The sequence below is a fragment of the Pipistrellus kuhlii genome, unplaced genomic scaffold (genome assembly GCF_014108245.1).
Source record: "Pipistrellus kuhlii isolate mPipKuh1 unplaced genomic scaffold, mPipKuh1.p scaffold_m20_p_2, whole genome shotgun sequence".
NCBI lineage: Eukaryota > Metazoa > Chordata > Mammalia > Chiroptera > Vespertilionidae > Pipistrellus > Pipistrellus kuhlii.
This window is the reverse complement of record NW_023425515.1, coordinates 149423665-149443424: the sequence shown is the minus strand read 5'-3', so window position 1 is coordinate 149443424 and position 19760 is coordinate 149423665. Positions and strand designations below refer to the sequence as shown.

The following is a 19760-nucleotide window of genomic DNA, read 5'->3' as shown; positions in this document are numbered from 1 at the left end:
TAAGCTCTCAAATATAAGATCTGGCCTGGCTTATGTGGTTCAGTGGTTGAACCAGAGTTCAACCTATGAACCTGAATTCCTAGTCAGGGCACATCCTGGGTTACAGACTTGGTCCCCAGTGATTCTCATCATTGATATTTCTTTCCTTCTCCTTTCCTCTCTGAAACACACACACACACACACACACACACACACACACACACACACACACACGAGGCCTGGTACAGAACATTCATGCACTGGGGAGGGGGAGTCACCTCAGCCCAGCCTACACCCTTTTGCAGTCCAGGACCCTTGGATGATGTCCGCTGAGGGGTCCTTAGTGCTGCCACTGTGCTCGCCAGTCATGAGGCCGGCTTCTGGCCAACCACCAGGGGGCAGCTCCTGTGCTGAGCAACTGGTCATTCCGCTTCTGGTCAATTGCATATTAGCCTTTTATTATATAGGATATATATTATCTGCTACTTCTCTAAAAGGTAAAACCCCTTCTTCATATTGTGGACAATGTTAACCCAGAAGATGAAGGGTTTTTCCCCAAAATTAATGACTTATACATAGGTAGGAACACATTAATGAGTACACAATTATACACAGGAATGTCCACACATTATTCCATAACAGTAAGGACCATGAATAGGTTTAACTCACCTAAGAACTCATTAAGGAGTTTAAATTCATAAAGATTGCATCTATTCATTTGTCTGTTTTATGCTATGTTAAGCAAGTTCAAGAACAAAGGGCTGTAATGGGGAATAAAAATAGGACAGACCACATTTCTGAAATGATTGGAGCGTTGGCTCCCACTGGGGTTATGAGACTGCATTCAATTCTAGGCTCTGGAACTTGAACACACACAGGAGAACCAATAACTGCTGTCTGGGAACTTAGGGCTTTCCTACCATTGGCATCCCTGTGGTTTGAGGTCGATATGATAGTGCCATAAATCCTCACTTCTCTGCAAATATCCAGAAAGGGGAAGAAATGATGCAGAAAAGAAGGGATCTGAGGCCATTCTAATGTAGATGAAATCCTCCATGAACATCAGATCTGCAACTTTATTAGTATTTAAATCTAGTCAAACATGGTGAATTGGCTACTTGTCTTTCTCCTGAAATTACACACACACACACACACACACACACACACACACACACATGTGTGCGCGACTATTGAATCACAAGGGGAAACTGTATATAAATGAGTGGGCCACAGGTTTCAGCTAATTTCTTACAGATGAAAAATAGTTAAAGTAGGATTTCTGACAGCCATAGAGACAGGCACAGCCTAAACTCCCACAGAAGGAGTATTGGCCAACATGTCCCATAGACTCCCAGGGCACTCTGAACTTGAAAGCACCAGATGTTGCGGAAGACAGAGATGAGGCCTGGTGCCAACAACAGGGTGACTGGGTCAAAGTCTGTACATAGAATCATTGGTCCCCCCAGTTCCCATCACCACACAGTCTGAGGGGAGACTCTGGCCTTGAGGACCAGGCATTACAAAGACCCAGGGCTTTTCATGGGGAAGAGTCTGTAGGAGGAACTGTGGGGGGCCCAGCTGGGCAGAAGCAATGCTTGACCATTGTTTTCCCTCTAGGCTAGGGGCAAGGCCGGCTGCAACTGCTCCCTACTGGCAGCCTTAGTGGTCAATAGAAGGAATTGGCCAGAGCTTTAGTACTAGGCACCAAGGGATATCTTTTTTTTATTTCTAAGTGGGATTAGAAATTGGGGCTTTCAATCTGTTGAAAGGGCACTTGTAGAACCATATAGATCAAGAATACAAATCAGAAAAGCTGTAAGAGAAGCTGTCAATTCACGATTTGGGCTCCTTGGAGCACTAGGGTTCAGCGCAGCACTGGCCTTAGCCACAGGTAAGAGGGGCCCTTTTCCAGCTGTTCCCTTTCTCAGAGGATGAGAAAACCTTAGAGAAGGGTACATGCCCACCCAGAGCCTAACTCCTCCCCCAACTTCTAGACCATATTCCAGGAGCCTGGGACGCCAGAATATCCTACCCAGACCTCTCTGAGCCACTTCCACAGCCTGAAAGGTGAAGGAGGGGGGTTCTTCCTCACATCTGGCCCCCAAGGGGTATTACAGAAGCATAAATGCACCTCTGGACTCAGGAGTGTTCAAAGGCCGCTATCTGTAAGAGGCTGTGAATAGAGATTGGGCTTGGAGGTTGGGGTGTCCACCCACAAGCACTCAAGGCCCCTTTCTGCACAGGATGGATACAGGGGTGGGAACAAAAGGCGTCCAGGGGCCCACACTGCCTGGTCAGTCACATTTTGGCACAGAATCCCAAGGAGTCCAAGAATCCTGGCCTTCCGGTCCATTATGAAGGCAAATTTGTTTCAATTAGATGTCAGACCTTATTTATCTTAACAATTTGTTGGCCTTACTTATCACTTTTAAATGTTTAGACATACGGCAGCCATACCTTCATAGGTACTCTTGCCCTGGGCCCTACTAATGTTAGGGATGGGCCTGGTTCAGAGCAGGGGCCTCAGAGACAGAAAGAAGCCAGACAGGTTTGCAGCCTGGCCAGTTCCCAGCTTTGAGTTCATCCCATCTGCTGGGAATCCCCAAACTGTTTTAACATACGCGGTTAAAAACAAAAGTTTAAAACACTTTTTCATGTGCAACTTCTCTGTATGAAGCCCTGTGACTTCCCCTGCTTTCATTTAATTTTCCCAACAACTGTACTAAATGAGCATGGATATTTCCTTTGATTAGGAAATAAACTAAGGTCCTCAGATATTAAGTCACTTAAAGTCATATTGTTGTTGGTAACAGGAGAGTGACAATTCTTTTGAAACTGTCTTAAGAGGCAACCATCATTTTGTGTGTTTTTTAAAACAGATTTTTATTTAAAATAAAATAGGGAGAGAGAGAGAGAATCATTGATCAACTGCCTCCTGCACGCTCCACACTGGGGATTAAGCCTGCAATCCAGACATGTGCCCTGACCAGAATCGAACCACCGCCTTCTTGTTCATCGGTCAATGCTCAACCACAGAGCCACATGTCTTTAATAAAAACTTACAGTCCTCACAGTCATCCTCTGAAGAGGAAGTTATATAAATTGCCCAAGAATACATAGTAATACATTGCAGTAATAGCAATACCATGGCAGAGATGGGACATAAGCCTTGGTCTGGATCAGCCCAAAGTCCTCCTACTCTCCACTACTACCTTTGTTGGTAGAAACCAGTAGACTTCAAGAGAAACTTAACAGTTGAATCAATCACACTGTGTGCAAGGGGCCATTCAACACTGACCAAGCACCCTTTGCATATTTCCATAAGAGAGAAATACCCATGTTCCTGGGAAAAGCCAGCATGGCGTGTAATATATCTGGAGTTCCCTGATATGAGCTTTGATGGGAAGAACTACTGAAACCCACTGAAGAACTGCTGAACTCCAGTCATTTCAGAAAACTGACTAGGGAAGCATGATGTGATCCCAACCGCACAGAGCTGGGAGCCTGGGGACACCTGGGTTCATGTCGTGGTTCTGCCCCTAACCAGATGTGTGACCAGGGGCAGGTAGGGCTTAGATAGGGGACTAAGCCTCATCGGCTGGTGACAGCTGCTTTGCGCTCCGGCCCATAGACATCATGAGGCTGTATAGGTCATTCTTACCAGACTAATTGAGAGAAGCTTCCTTCCAATTCACTAACAACAGAAACTAAACCGAAACTAAATGAAAGACAATCTCTGCGCAGGTCAGCTCACAGAACCGGAGGCGGCCTGAGTCACTCTGTGGAGGAGACATTTCTCCCACACCACCATTCCCTTCTCTCCATTCCACCATAGAGGCAAGGTCTTCCTAAAGCTTTCTGTGACTGTTCATGCACTTGACCCCACACTCTGCCTAAACCTCACTCATCGCCTGCTTCCTTCCTAGGCAGCTGGCAGCAGGAAGGTGTCATCATTCCTGTTTGTGAGACGGAGAAGACAAGACTCAAAAGTCACACCCTTAGGAACAATGGCCTCAAGCTTCTAGAGCTTCATGGCCTACAGTCTTACAGCCTTTACTGTTTCTTGTGGTGCACTTATATATGGAAACCACAGGGAGAATAGCCAGTTCCAGTGACCCTTCAGCTCTCCTTCAGTGGATGTTGTGATATCACTCTGGGACAAATGCTCAGGCTCTTTTCCTGTTGGAATAAGACTTGTCTCCTAGGACCGTGGTTGGAAAACTGAGGCTAGCGAGCCACATGTGGCTCTTTGGCCCTTGAGTGTGGCTCTTCCACAAAATACCATGGCCCGGGCGAGTCTATTTTGAAGAAGTGGCATTAGAAGAAGTTTAAGTTTAAAAAATTTGGCCCTAAAAAGAAATTTCAATAGTTGTACTGTTGATAATTGACTCTGTTGACTATTGAGTTGGCTGACCACTGTCTTAGGAGTCTGTGATCACTAAATTAGTTACGCATCGAAATACTTACAGCCTGGCCAGTGTGGCTCAGTGATTAAGTGTCAACCTATAAACCAACAGGTCCCCAGTTTGATTCCTGGTCAGGGCACATGCCTGAAATGAGGGCTCAATCCCCAGTAGAGGGCGTGCAAGAGGCAGCCAACTAATCAATGCTTCTCTCTTATCATTAATGTTGCTATCTTTCCCTCTCCCTTCTTCTCTCTCTAAAATCAATAAAAACATATTTTTTTAAAAGAAAAAAAATGCTTAGTGCAGTGCCAAAAGCAGAAAGGATTCACTATTGTTGTTATCCTTTTACTAGGGAAGTACAACTCTCATCCCTACCTTTGACTCAAAATAACCACCAGGTTTCAGGAACATGGGAATGTCCACTATGAACTCCTATCTGAACCCAGGACACAGAACTCGGAAAGAGGAAAGCTCTGGGTTAAGGAGCTCAGCAAACCTGTGAAGTCAGCCACCTGAACCATTTCTCTCCTGCCTCCGATGGACTCGGAAGTAAAGTTCAGCTTTAATGACTATGTTGCATGAAATAAAACACCAGTTTCATGACTCCTGGGATACTGCGTGGGCAATCCTCCCCTTTTCCCCATCCCCACGCCCAGAGATAATGAAAGTGAAGGATCCAATTTGCACTCCCTGGGAGAATGGCAGGAAGGCCAAGGCTACCTCTGGCACCTAGAGAACCTTCCCTATAAAACAAGAGCACTGGTTATTCCAGTTCCATGGTGGGGAAAGTTGTAACGTGTCAGCATTGGGCATTTATAGATTGGAAACACATGGTTTTTCCACAGTGTACCAGAGAAGTGGCCTTGCTATACTGTGGGCTGGCCAAGCTTCCCTTTTCTCAAATGGCTTTGGAGACACATTTCTGTTGGGTGGAAAATCCATCCCGAATGGGGAGGGAGGTGTGGAAAGGCACTGTGGCTCTTCACACTTACTATTTCCAGCCTGTGATGGGGGTGGTGCTCTGACATGAGGAAACCTGCGCTCCAGGGTTCTGGGGAAGCAGTCCCAGATGGCTGAGGACCATTCCAGGTGGAAAGACCTGTGCCTTTCCGGATTAGGAAGCATCACTCAATCAAACCCTGAGGAAGCATTTATCTCTGTGCTAGTGTTAACCTGCCCTGCCCCGCAGGAGAAAAGCATTTGTGCATCTGTTTGCTGAAGACACGTGCAAAGTCAAAGAGGAGAGCAAGTCCTTTGGAATGAGCCAAAGATGCCAGGGGGACAGCGAGCTGGGAAAGAAGTCAGGGCAGCTGTTTAATATAAGAACAATCCTTGGGAGCAGGGAGGGGGAGAATGAAGTGATGAAAGATGAGGCTAATGAGGAAGTAATCAAAATGCTTTTCACTTACACTTTTAAAAAAAATTATTTTTCAATTACAGTTTGTATTCAGTATTATTTTGAATTAGTTTCAGGTGTTACTCAGCCATAAAAAAGAATGAAATGAAATGATTGAGCATCATCCCATGGCCCCAGAGGTCCCGGGTTCGATTCCCCATCAGAGCACATGCCCAGGTTGCAGGCTTGATCCCCAGTTATGGGTATGCCGAAGGCAGCTGTGGATGTCTCTCTCTATCTCCCTCTCCCTTTCTGTACTATATAAAAAAGTATAGATTTTTAAAAAGAAAGAATGAAATCTTACCCTTTGCAATAGCATGGATGGATCTGGAAGGCATTACATTTTTGAAATGGGCATTTGCCAGCTAGGATAGTACAAAGAGTTTTGGGGCCAAAGAGATCTGCTTCTGAAACCTATCTGTATGTCTTTCTGGCTGAGAGACCTTGAACAAGTCTCAGTTTCCAGCTCTGCAAGCTAGAAATAGTGGGACCCACTTCCCAAGGCTGCTGACAGGACTACTGGGAACACAGTCACTTGAAAAGTTCCCTTTCCTTCCAGTCCCCGGATGGTTAGATTACACTGTTGACCAATTAACTGGAAATAAAGGGGAAAGGGTTTAGAGGAAATAAATAATTATTTTGTGGTTGTCAGAGGTTCCCTGAGAAACCCTGATTATCCTGGGCCCTTGCGCTGAAGGAAAAAAAATTAAAGAGGTTTCAAAACCCTCATATGCATTCCTACATTCCATAGGGGTGCCTGTCCCTCAGCGGGATTGTTTGGGTAACCTCTGAAGGAGGACGCCCGCACCAGCCTCCTCACAGCCTCCAGCAGACATATAATCTGGGGTTATTTATGCCAGTGTTCCTTCCCCCAATCAAACGCTCTCTGACCTGGCTTGTATTTTCTTGACGCTTTTAATTAAGGAAATAACAAAGCAAACCCTGTCCTCTATCCATGGATAGGTCTGGCGAAAAGGGACTCAGCTCATTACAGATTTGGCCCTGGCTGTTTTCTTAAGATGACCTACAGGCCTGGGTGTGAGCAGTTATGAAAATGAACGAGTACGATGATTTTACAAAGCAGCCTAACAGTTTAGTTCACATTTGCCTATCTCATTTGTCCCCATCACGTCAAGCATTTGCCTGGTGGGAAAATATTTCCCATGGGTAAGAAGACATTTTCCTAAGCATCATCCAAAATGGTCCCTTGCTAAGCTCTGAAGCAATACCTCCTAGGCAAAGCCCTTTGGGTGTAATAAAATGCCAATCTATGAAACATGATTAGGACGGGAAAGCACTGCTCACATCCGGCCCTCTGCAAAGTGACACCTCAGTTAGAAAACATCCATGTATCCCTATTGCACCCTACTGCACTGATACCTTCATTCGGACAAGGAGCTGGGACATCAATTGTTTCAGAAGCAAATGCATCTGAAGCACCACAGAATACAGAAAAATGACATCGGTGGTGTTCATTAGGATGGAGAGGAGCTCTCTCCCCTTCTAACTCAGCACACTTGCTCTGAGGGTGACTCGTCTGCTCCAGGGATGCCAGCCACCTTCTCAAGTTCAGTTTTCCTCCTGAGTTTCAAATCTGCCTGCTCCCTTCCCACTGTGTGTGTGTCTCTACTGTACTTCCCTCGTCCCTCACTGCCTCTCCCCTTGTTCAAGGCCACTATTGCCTCAGACCTAGATGACTCAAACCGATGCCTCATTCCTCTGTTTTTCACTCTGTAGCCAGAGAGATAATTTCCAAAATACCCTGAATGCCTTTTGTATTGTCCTCAGTCTAATGCTGAAACTCTTTCAATGACATTAAAAGACTCAGACCTGGCTCCTGGTGCTAACCCGGCTCCCAGGTTCCTATCTCATGATCCCTTTCCTGCTCCTACCACCACCAAGGCTGGTCACTTTGGACATAGCCCGCCACCACCTCCTGCCGTGGAAAATGGAGAAGAGTTCAGGCCCTGGAGAGAGACAGCCTGGATGGTGGACGGACGACCTTGGCAGTGGTGCTTGTGTAGCGGTGGGTAAGTCACTGAACTTCTCCGCCCACAGACTGGGGGTAACAGCAATGTCTGTTCAACTCTGGCTGAGAGCATTACATGAGATAACACGTGTGATCACTCAGCACAGCCCTGGCATGCAGTAAGCACTTGGTAAATGCTGACTGCTAGTCTAAGGCTGCTGCTGCTCAAGGTTACCTACTCTTGGTGCGCTCAGAGTCTCTACTGGCACACTGAGTTTTCAAATGATGCTCATGTGAGCGTGAATTAGAAGAGGGTTTCTTTTCTTCTGACAGTCCTCTGCATATGGTGCTTGGCATCCCCACCTGTACCAAATAACTCCTTCTCATCCTCTCATCCTCAAGACATCTGCAGATTCTCACCCACTTTCCCTCACCCGTCAAAACTCGATGAAGTACCCTGCTGTTGCTCCCCCAGCCACTGTGTACAGCTCTGTAACATGTTTCCTACCACAGGGCAACTACCTGCTACTCACCTGTCTCTCTCTCTCCCCACCCTCCTCCCACTTGGATGGAGACGTTGCTAAAAGGCAGGAACTGCCTCAGTCTTGTTCACAGCTCCACCACCCATGCCTTTATACAAGAGCTATCCACCGAAAACTTGCCAAATTAACAAATAGCATCTTTCTTTCTCCAAATACTCCTACAGCCCCAGATCTCCTCCATCACTTCATCACCTCTACACTTCACACGTGTGGCCTATGGTTTGCTGTATTTCGGTGGCATTCACTTTCTTTTCCCACTCCCTGCTTCCCTTTCCCTACCCACCCCCACATGTCCTTCAGGAAAAAAGAGGATGGTCCTCAAATTTGGCCTAAAGGTTCCATCAAGAAACAACGTGCCTGTTCCCCAGGACTGCGTGGGAAGGGAGCTTTTAGGGGACACGGTCCTGAGGGAGGCACTGTCTCCTGTATCCCTCACATCTGAATAATGATAGGGGGCTGCACTAGTGTTCTACTTAAGAGGGCTACTGGGTGTAAAGGAGGAGACAGGCTGTAAATGCAGAGACTAGAAACCAGAATCCTCCCACCTGGTCTAGAGTGAAAGGGTGAAGAAAAGCAATAAAAGGTGAGACTTTGAAGTGTGCATCATGCCTGTCTAAGGCTATGGCAGTGGTCGGTAAACTGCGGCTTGCGAGTCACATGTGGCTCTTTGGCCCCTTGAGTGTGGCTCTTCCCACAAAATACCACCGCCTGGGTAAGTCTATTTTGAACAAGTGGTGTTAGAAGAAGTTTAAGAAATTTGGCTCTCAAAAGAAATTTCAATCGTTGTACTATTAATATTTGGCTCTGTTGACTAATGAGTTTGCCGACCACTGGGCTATGGGAATAAGATAATAAATGGGCCGAAACTGGTTTGGCTCAATGGATAGAGCATTGGCTTGGGGACTGAAGGGTCCCGGGTTCGATTCCGGTCAAGGGCACTTGGTTGTGGGCATATCTCCAGTAGGGGGTGTGCAAGAGGCAGCTGATCGATGACTCTCATCGATGTTTCTAACTATCTCTCTCCCTTCCTCTCTGTACAAAATCAATAATATATATATATATATATTTAAAAAGATAATAAATGGAACTATAGGCAAGAGATTCCAGAGAAGGAAAATTGTGCAGCCTTCTGGGTATAACATGTCACATTTCTGATAATCTGCTCAGGCTTATGTTTCTAGGACTGAAAAGAAACCCATCAGGACCTTAGGAGTCCCAACAGCTGGTGCTGCCACCAAGATGGAATCAATCTACCTCTGAAAACCATAACACTAGACGGACCATCCAATCCAGTTCATTTTCCCCCTCCATGCACGAAAGGACATATATGGCATAAAAGGACATATATGGCAAAGTCACTGCCATCATTTTTTCACAGTAAAGTGGGAAAGGCAGGTATATACATAAATAAGTATAATTCCCTGTGGGCAGTACGACATCACAAGTACATGTAAAGAACCTTGTCAGCACAAAGGTACCCACAGTGCTTGGTAGGGGGACAAGGATGGTAGCATGGAATATTGATCTTCCACATCACCTCGTCTGGACAAGATGATGGTCCTCTGTGAATCACTGGTGAGTAAGAATTCACGAGGTCACACCGTAGGAGAAGGGATTACAGGCAGGGGAAGCCACGTGGATAAAAAGTCATGGAAGCTCAAAGTAGCCTGGTGTGGTCAGGGAGGAGCAGCGAGACTAGGCAAAGCTTGGCAGGAAGAACCTGATGACAGAGGGAAGGAGTTTGCTCTGAGTTGCAGCATTTTATTATAAGGATGTTTAAGCAAGGAGATCTGGAAGCTGTGTGAAAGGCAGCCTGGGACTTGGTGTGGGACAGAGAGATCTACATGGAACTGAGCCTGTTGTCCTTTCGGTTCTCGGCATGTTTAAGAGAATATAGAAAATAACACCTTGCCTGCTTTCCATGGAATTTGAACTCCACAATGAACCGATCTTTTCCAACAAAGCCAGAGAAATCAAAATCATCCAAGCGGCAAGTGTGAACACACTGGGAAACCTCTGTGGCAACAGCTCTTTCCTAGAAGACTGTAATCAACATAAACGGGGACAGAAAACGATCCTGACAGCCAGGGGGGGGAAACACACGGTGGCTTCTGTGCTTTCTCCCAGGACGCTGCCAGTGCACAGCGCATTTAGAACAGTTGACTTGATGGTTATGGAAATCTCTCTCTCCCTCTCTACCTCTCTCTCTTTCTTCCTCTTCCACCCTACTTACCTCCCTCCCTCTCTCTCTGAATGCAATTAGAGAGCTTCATTCACACTGAAGCTAAAAATAGAATTGACGATGGCAGAGTTCACAGACTGATAGCTGTATTCTCATACAGTCGCCAGGAAGGGAGGGGGGTGGCTAATTTAACTCAACAGCTTCCAAAACAAACAGTGCAGCAGAAGCCCAGGATGAGGAACAGGGTCATTCTGTGACAGTGTATCAGCCCTCCCAAAGCCTGGTGGCACTGGCTCAGGATTTTGCCCAGATCTGCCCAAAGTCCTGTAGGCAAGAGTTTTGGCAGCTGCACCTGCTAAAGGAATCCAAGCAAGGTCAGGCAGAAATGCCAGGACTTGCCCTTGTAACTTCTTCAGACACCACCTGGATATCCAGAAGTTAAAGATTTTTAGATAAGATTAAGTGAGCACCTTTTCCCTCTTCACCATATCTAAATTACACCCAGCTTACCCTGGGGCAGAAAACAAAAGTTATCCAGGAAATAAACACGGATCGTGAAGGGGGAGAGACCTGGTGTCTAGAAGGAGTGATCCATTTCTTCCTCTCCTCAGTCTGCTCTGCCCAGGATTATGGTTGGGCTTCAAAAGAAACAAGGGGATGCTTGTGGACAGGAAGCAGATCCTCTCCAAACTCTCCCACAGACCTGCGGAGGCTCTCCGGGCTGCTGCCAGCCCGCTAAATGTCAGATCACTGCACCCCAGCATTCCCGCGCACACCCCCTCCATCGCCCTGGTGACTAAGCTGTTTCAACAGCTGTGTTATTGCTGGAGTCAGGCCAGTGTTACTCACACAGAGTATTTGTCTCAAAGGCTTATGGGGGGTGGGGTGGGGGAGGGGGAAAAGGGGTGGAATGACTGCACTCGGCTTTAGGGGTTCTATCTGCAGGTCAGGTCCTTCTCTTGATCCATCAGCCAGGACATTCCCTGGACCCAAGCTCTGGGGAGCAATAAGCAATACTGGGTTCCCTCCCAGGCTTCTAAAGTATGGATAGATCCGTAATAACACAGAGAAGGTGCAGAAGGCACGTGTATCTGAGAACCAGAAGGAAGCATAATAAAAACGACGACCCTTGGTTGAGCCCTGAAAAACCTCCACTGTCCCCCCCTCAATAAAAGCCACCTACACTAACGAGTGATAAGCCCCTTCCCTTTCCCTTTTCCTCTCTCTCTCTCTCTCTCTCTCTCTCTCTCTCTCTCTCTCTCTCTCCAGCCACCACCTTCAGTCTTTTCCTTAGTGTAGAGTTAAATAAATCGAGTTCTTTCCCTTTTGGTAATATTGGCAACCCCTCTGCCTCTGTCTCGCCATGCACCTCCACAAACTTGCCCCTGATTACTGAGTCTGGGCAGCGTCCTCCCGGGTGCTCCTCCCTTAGCCCATGGCCTTCCCCTCTTTCATCACATCACTTGTGATCATTTATGTTCCTATCACTTCTGATGCCAGTTGGGCCTGTTGGTTTGTTCATCTCCCCCGCCGCCCCACATCCCTGCATCGCTAGTCTCTTTCTCAGCATAGTAGGCACTCCATTAGGAACTGCTGAACGAACCAACCCAACTCCCTTCCATTGAGGGGTGACAGGAGAAGGCAGAAGGCATTGCACCTGTCGGCAGGATCCATTTCTATTTCCAGCTCATTCTAAGCTGCATCCACCTTAGAGCCCTATTAGCCTGCTCTCCCTCCTAAGTTCTCATCAAAAGCAACAGGACTGCATGTTCTAATATTGAAGAGATGGTAGAAATGTTTCTTATAGAGGGTCTCATATTTTAAAAATAAATAAAACGATGATCCTTAAGACATCACATTTTTGAGTGCCTAATATGTGCAGACGTTTTCAGCCACACATAGATGCCAGACGGCTATACACGATCATCTACAAGCACAAAATGAAAAAAAAAAACACTGAGGCCCACAATCACACCGCTCGTGTGGGAGGGAGGTGAAATATGAACTCAGGTTTGTCTGACTCCACAGCTCAAGTTCTTTCCCATTAGGTCACGAGTTAGGAGACCTGTTTCTGGCTCTAGGAAAGCCACTAATTAGCTGTACAGTTTGAGTAAGTCGCTTTACCCATGGCATTCTTTTTTTAAAACACTGAAGTTGAATCCTAAGATGATGAAGGTCCTTCTAGTTCCAACAATTCATGAATGCAAACATCCAAACTGCCACCCCCCCTTTAACTTCCTTCTACACTTGAGGCATTCTGGCAAAAACAAAAACCAGCATGACCATTCCTACCCTCAGGGCACTTATAATAGAGTTGGAGTGATGAGGGATGAAAACTTTGACTTTGACTCAGGTAAGAGTTAAACAGTAAAAAAAAAACACAAAAAAAACACACAAAAATACCAGAGTGCATGCCACCGGGGAGAGCAAGCACAGTCATTATTATAAAAGGACATTCGTGCATTGCAACAATGGGTTTCCCCCTTCCCTCCCAAATACCTTTGTGCTGCCGGCAGAGCGAGTCAGCCACCAGAAGGGGTCCCATCTGTTTCGTGGGAAAGCTTTGTTTCTGACAAGTTTCATAAAGGAAAAAGTAGGCTAGAACAAGCTTTTTATTTCCAACCCATCTTTTCTTCGATCCCATGAATGAGGAGGGGATACAAATGAGAGCAGGCAGCCGGGAGAAAAATAATATGGCTGGTGGCTCCTGACCTCCTGGATTCCTGCCGTCAGAGAAGCCTGAGAGGCAACATTTAATTGTGGAAAAACCAGCCTTGCTAGCCTCTTATCTTTTTCCTCTGTGACTTAAACCCACAATTACTGGCAACCCCTCGATTCCGAGTCACTCAGCTGGTGGTGGCAGCGATGCTGTGTCTGCAGCTGAAAAGCAGAAGGGGAGTCAGATTTTACCTGCCTCGGAAGCCAGCCCTTGTGCAAACACAGCCCTAACCCAGCTTTATGACTTCTCCCATTAAAAAGTTCACAGATGCCCTCCTGTTGGGAATACCACCATGCAAGGAGTCCAGATTGGGGGGGGGGGGGGGGAAGGAAAGAAAAAGAAATGCGATTTCCAGCTGCTGTATAATTCAAAGGACAAGCGAGGAGCCTCAAATCCTGAATTCCACATCTCCTTTCAGCACTAGACACGTGATCTTCGATTCTCTCCAGATGGATCAAACTCTGGATGTCTTCACCTGGTCAGCAAGGCAACTCACCAACTGACCCCTCTGTCTTTCAGCAGCTTATCTTTTCTCTGCAATATGCAATTCTTCTACAGCCTAACAAATGGGCTCACCGTCCTTTGCATATAACATGTTATTTCATAGCTTTTCACAGTAGAAAAATATGGGTGCTAGTCCTGACTTTCTTACCTGCAAACCAGGTGACCTTGGAGAAGTCACTTAACTTCTGAGGTTGTCTCCCACATATTCCTGTCCCAACCTGAATTACTATTCTATTCCAAAACATTTTAATTTACATGTTAATAACATCTTCCATTTTACAAGGGTATTCTCCATGTTTTTAATGGTATTTGGCACTCTTGAGATCTGCCTATATCAGTGGTCGGCAAATTCATTAGTCAATAGAGCCAAATATCAATAGTACAATTGAAATTCCTTTTGAGAGCCAACTATTTTAAACTTAAGCTTCTTCTAACACCACTTCTTCAAAATAGACTGGCCCAGGCTGTGGTATTTTGTGAAAGAGCCACACTCAAGGAGCCAGAGAGCCGCATGTGGCTCGCGAGCCACAGTTTGCCAACCACGGACTATACCATGAAGTTGGAGCTCTTACTTTGAGATTCACAAACCTCTGAATTCCATGGATGACTTTCAGGGCTCCTGTAGAAATATGAATACAATATGTGTGAATGGGGCCTGGGTACATGTTTCTCCCGAGGTTGCGATCCTTGACCCAAAGTTAAGAACTACTGTCCTGAAGTAATGAAAGGCCTGTGGCAGCATCCCCTGGCTCCTTGTTTTATACACTCTGCCCTCCTGCCCACCTTTCTGGGCTTCTATGTTCTCTTCAGAACTCACATTCCTCTTCTCTACTCAAGACCAAGAATAATAACTCACCTTTATTGAGCATTTATTATGCACCAAGCACTTACTATGTAAAAGCATCATGCATTCTTTTAGTTGAAGCCTTAAAACAATCCTGTAAGGGTGGATGACTATTACCTCTATTTCCTAGATGAAGATAATAAAGTATAAGGAAGTTCAGAAACTTACCAGAGGTCACATACTTTGTAAGTGTCAGGTTGAGGATTCAGCCCAAACACTTTGGCTTCACATAATAAAATGAAGCCGCCTTTGAATTACTTCTTTGCCATCAGAAAGTAGATGGTCACAAATTTCACTTTTTAAGACTCCACCCATAAAGACGCTTAAAAAATTACTTTTTCATAAGTGAGTTAATCATTTCCCTGTTGGTATTCACTGGATACTTTGGACACTTAGCCCTGAACACATGGTATAGTTTTTGTTTCTGTTTCTCTGAACTAGGCTGTGAGCTTCTAACTAATTATTTTGAATGCATCTTGAGTATTTACTGTGCCTGGAGCTGTGCTAAGTATGAAGACACAAAAAAATGAACAAGTACAGTCCCTGCTCTCAAAATAATAATTTAAAAAAAGGTAAAATAGAAGGGTCATGATGTTTTTTGAAACTGTATTATGAAGGACTTATCTTTGTATCTTAAATCCTAAGAAAAGAACAGGACAGCACATAGTAAGAGCCCAATAAATGAAGTTGGGAAGAAAGGCTCAGAAGTTGGATTGTAAAATTAAAAGACCTACCGTCCCTTTATGAAAGCTCTTTGGTTATTTATACACTGACTCACCTAAAAGCTGCTTCCTGTGTTGGTGTCTATGATACATTTTTTAATGTCAGACTAAAAATACACTTCCAGTACAGCAACCCTGTCTGCCTACCCGAGGACTAGAAATGAACACAGGGTAGCACATAACAAAATAAAACACAAGAAAACTCACTCATTTCAACACTAAGCCACCCAATAACAAAGGGGTGTCTTCTAAAATGGTTCACACGTGAGTGTCCCCAAACTCACCCATTTACAAAGCTGAAGGGATGAGATTTTTATAGTCAAAGGATTTTCAGTGAGTCAAGGACTCTCTGCAAAAGGGAGTTAGAATAGCTGGGACTTTGGGGGTCGTCTAGGACCCACTCAGAACAGGAAACCACTTCACAGCACTATTGATATGCCTGGAGCCACTTCACTTGCAACCTTCTATTTCCCAGTTTAGAGACTTTGGACAAGTCAATTAACTGGCCTCATCCTCTGTTTCCTCATTCTGCCAGGAAGAATTGTAGAGATGATCAGATGAAATACAGGGAAAGTTGTCTTAAACAGAGATGATTTGGTTACAAGTAACAGAACTTTACCCACACACGCTCAAGCAGAAATTAGCTGGAGGGACATAAGGTATCTCAAGGAACTCAAGGACAGAAAGTTCTGACAAGCTTGAAGGAACAGAACCAGGAAGAGAAATCTGCCAAGAAGAAAGTTATCACTTGTAGTCGATCATAGTTACCGTATTTTTCGGACCATAAGACGCACTAACTTTTCCCCCCCAGAAGTGGGGGGAAAAAGTCCCTGCGTCTTATGGTCCAAATATAGCCTACACATATACTTTTAAAAAAAAGTTTTTTTTACTTGCCCGGCTCTGTGTGGTCTCTGTGTGCTTGCCCGGCTCTAAAATGGTTCTAAATGCTGCTGTTTACTTTACAGGGTTGATTACATGTGTTTATGACTGTGATGTTGGGTTTTAATGCACATAAAATATTTTAGGACACTATTTTTTCTTCATTTCCCTTCTCTAAAAACTGGTGCGTCTTATGGTCTGGAGCGTCTTATGGTCCGAAAAATACGGTACACCCCATTTCCTTCATCTCCACTTTCTTTTTGCATCTGGTTTTAACCAACTTCTTCTGCTTCTCCGTGTAGGTGGTGAGTGATGGCTGCCCAGATAGCCTTCAAGACTTCTCAATTTAAGTGCTAATGAAGAAGGGGGGTCTAGAAACAATGAACCCCAATTCCTGAGAAAAAGAGAGAGAGGAATCTGATTATTCCCCCTTGGATCAAGGGCCCATCCTAACCCAATCATCTGAGGTTAGAGGGCTGGTCCAGTGGCCAGCTGCTCATTCAGTAGGAATGGTAGAAGCTCACTTTTGAGGGAGAGGAGATAGGTAAGTTCTGTAAGAAAATGGTGTGAGGAAAAAGCAAATGGCTGGAAGCAAAGACAACAACCAACAGCTCTTGTACAAAAGTACCTGGAAGCCCTAGCTAGTGTGGCTCAGTAGGTTGGGGTGTTGTCCCATTCACCCAAATGTCATGGGTTCAATTCCCAGTTAGGGCACATACCCAGATTGTGGGTTTGATCCCTGGTTGAGATGTGTATGGGAGGTGATCAATTGATGTTTCTCTTTCTCTCTGTTTGTCCATCTCTTTCTCTCTGTCTCTCTCTCCACTCATCCTTCTCTCTCTCCATCCAGGCAAGCTATTACTGTGGCCATCATCATCATGACCACCCCCCAAAAACAGCTTCTGCTTGATTACTACCTGTAACAAGGTGCTCACTACTTAAAGACTGAGCCTTTTCATTGCTGAACAACTCCAATTATTAGAACTCGTTTCTATGTGACAGCAACTGTTTTCAAAGATTAAATTTAAATATTTTCAATTTCCCCCAAAACTTACTTTTAAAGAAAACATAATTTTGCTTGTCAGGTTAGGTGTGAGCTTTCCTTTGTGGTAATAGTATGAATAACCAGTAAGGCAGAAAAGATATATTATTGGACAATTATTATGGAAACAATCTAGACAAGAGTGATTAAAAAACCAGAACTTCTTCTTCCTTTAAAGAATTTCTACTGCCTCTACTATTAACATCAGTTTACTAAGGCCAAAGAGGAACTGAAACCATTTCTGGCATCAGTGTGTAGACAGTAAGTAGATGTTGAAAGAAATGGGTGGTTGTTTTTTCAACATAGAGTCCCTGGAGCTTTTGAGGATAGAATTCAGCTTTGTTTAATAAAGGATTTTTCTTCCCCATCTAACTTTCTTTTGCTTTGGAAAATACAATCTAGGAAATAATTTTACTTCATATTTCCTAAGGTTACTCACAATAAAAGTATAATTCCCCATAAAATAACCTCACATTAGCTATGTGATGGCTAGCTGCATTTAAATAATAATAAGAAAACACAAAGTTAGAAAAGGAGGTAAAAATACAAAAACACCTTCTATATACTGGAGGCCCCATCTAGGAATCTTCTGCTGCTGGCTGTTTTGCTGTTCACATTTCTCATTGATGTCACCAGGCTTTTATTTTAGTAACCAGAATATACTTATTATGGATGCAAAGAGAATCTCCCCATTTATATTCTAAACTCAAAGCAGGAAATGAGACATGTGGGTGATCTGCAGCTGTGGTACTATAAACAGGACCTGCCTACCTCCTAGTCTAGGTTTGAGATTACACTGCAATCCCTGAACTAACTACAGATTGGCAGATTTTAAAAAAATATATAAAAATACACCATTTTAGAAAGACCAGAGCAACTTCTGACCAAAAATTAGAGGCCTCTATTTGGTAGAAGGCTCACTGACCTGTACAGCGTAGTATACTTGTTGCTATGTACCATCCGCCTACCTAAATGGTTGAGATACAACAGGAAGATTCTGCTATGTCTCCAGCCAGCTGTGCTACAGTGGGCAAGTATCACTGGTTGTAAAGTTTCTTCGTCTGGTAAATTAAAGGACCAGTTTTTAACATTTGGAAGTCAAGCATCTATTTGGAAACCTGACAAAAGCCAGAAGAAGAGGTTCTGGTTTTTTAATTACTCTTGTCTAGATTGCTTCCTAAAATAATTGTCCAATGAATATGTCTTTTCTGCCTTATTATTGAATTTATTTTCAAGTCAGAACCCTAACCCTAACCCAAACCCTCTAACTCCCAAAAGTCATACAAGTTTATACAACTAAAATTTTACACAGCGTTATCAGGGGGGCTCACTTGGGACTTGGAATCTACCCACAGACGCCTGTTTGAAGATTATTAGACCAGCAGTACTCTACCGTTGCCTCCAGTGCTCAGTGCTCAGAGTTACACAATCAATGCTTAGTAACTATTACTGCAAATTATTCAGCACCAAAGATGAGTGTTTTGTTAAGACTAGAGATCAAGCCAATATGATCTACTTTTCAATGTTAAATTGACCAGTAAGCCAATGGACAACTGGAAGGAGGTAGGAGGGGCGGGATATTAAAAACATTAATAATAATAAAAATCTTGGGAAAGTTCTGGAGGAGCCCAATTCTGTTCCTCATTTGGATTTTTAAATTTGGAAATACAATGCAACACCATCAAACTAGACAGAGAGATCCAGACAGCTGTATAATGATATTGTCCAAGTGAAGGGCTTACAAATCATCACATCAAAATAAAACAAAGCCAAAGATTCCCATATTCCTGACAATATAAACATGCTCATAATGATTAGTTCCAAAGTTATGCCTGAAGATTCCCTTAAAGGGAAAGATATTCATAAATGAGCGTGAAAAAACACAAAGTACCTAATCTTCACTACTCTGGGTTAATCATGAAAATATAGTGTTCTCCCATGATTCTCGTTTCTTTCCATTCCAAGTCAGTAGGTAAGACTAACTATACTAGTAAATTCTAAGGTCTAGCCTTCATTTGAAGGGGACACATGATTCCTAAAGAAAGAGGCCTAGTCACTTTAACCCTTCTTGAATACTGACAACCTCCCTTTGTCCACCACCACAACCCCACTTTTTTTTAAATCTCCTAACTCTGACTGAGGTAGGTAAAGACACTTAAAATGTAACTTTGAAAATCTTGGTGATTCTAGCCTATGAAGAAAAATATTTAATTAGAAATGTCCTTCTTATAAAGAGAAATAATAGCAGGGTCATGAATCAAAGGTCTCTGTTTATGGGGAGTGGGATGGTGGGAGTCTTTTTCTCAGTAGTTGCTTCAACATATTTTGTTAAAGAGGATTATCTGATGAAGCATGAAATTCCAGTCATGCGAATACCATATTACCAGTGGCCTGTTCCATCATAGCAGTTGTAGTCTGGTGCTGTATGGAATCTGCTGCCCCATTCAGCTCTCTTTGTGGATGCTTCCCAAGAAATATGTGAAAACCAATTAGGAACCATGACTCTTGCTGATGGCCAACAATTTGTTCACAAAAGGACTCCCTGACTTTCTTCCTTCTGTATTTCGCCCCTGATA

General features: G+C 44.3%; 1 protein-coding gene across 7 annotated transcripts in view; it reads right to left on the bottom strand.

The window, feature by feature from the left end:
- The window catches only part of WLS (Wnt ligand secretion mediator), a 102632-nt gene that overhangs the window by 35627 nt on the left and 47245 nt on the right, over positions 1–19760 (bottom strand). The window lies entirely within an intron of this gene.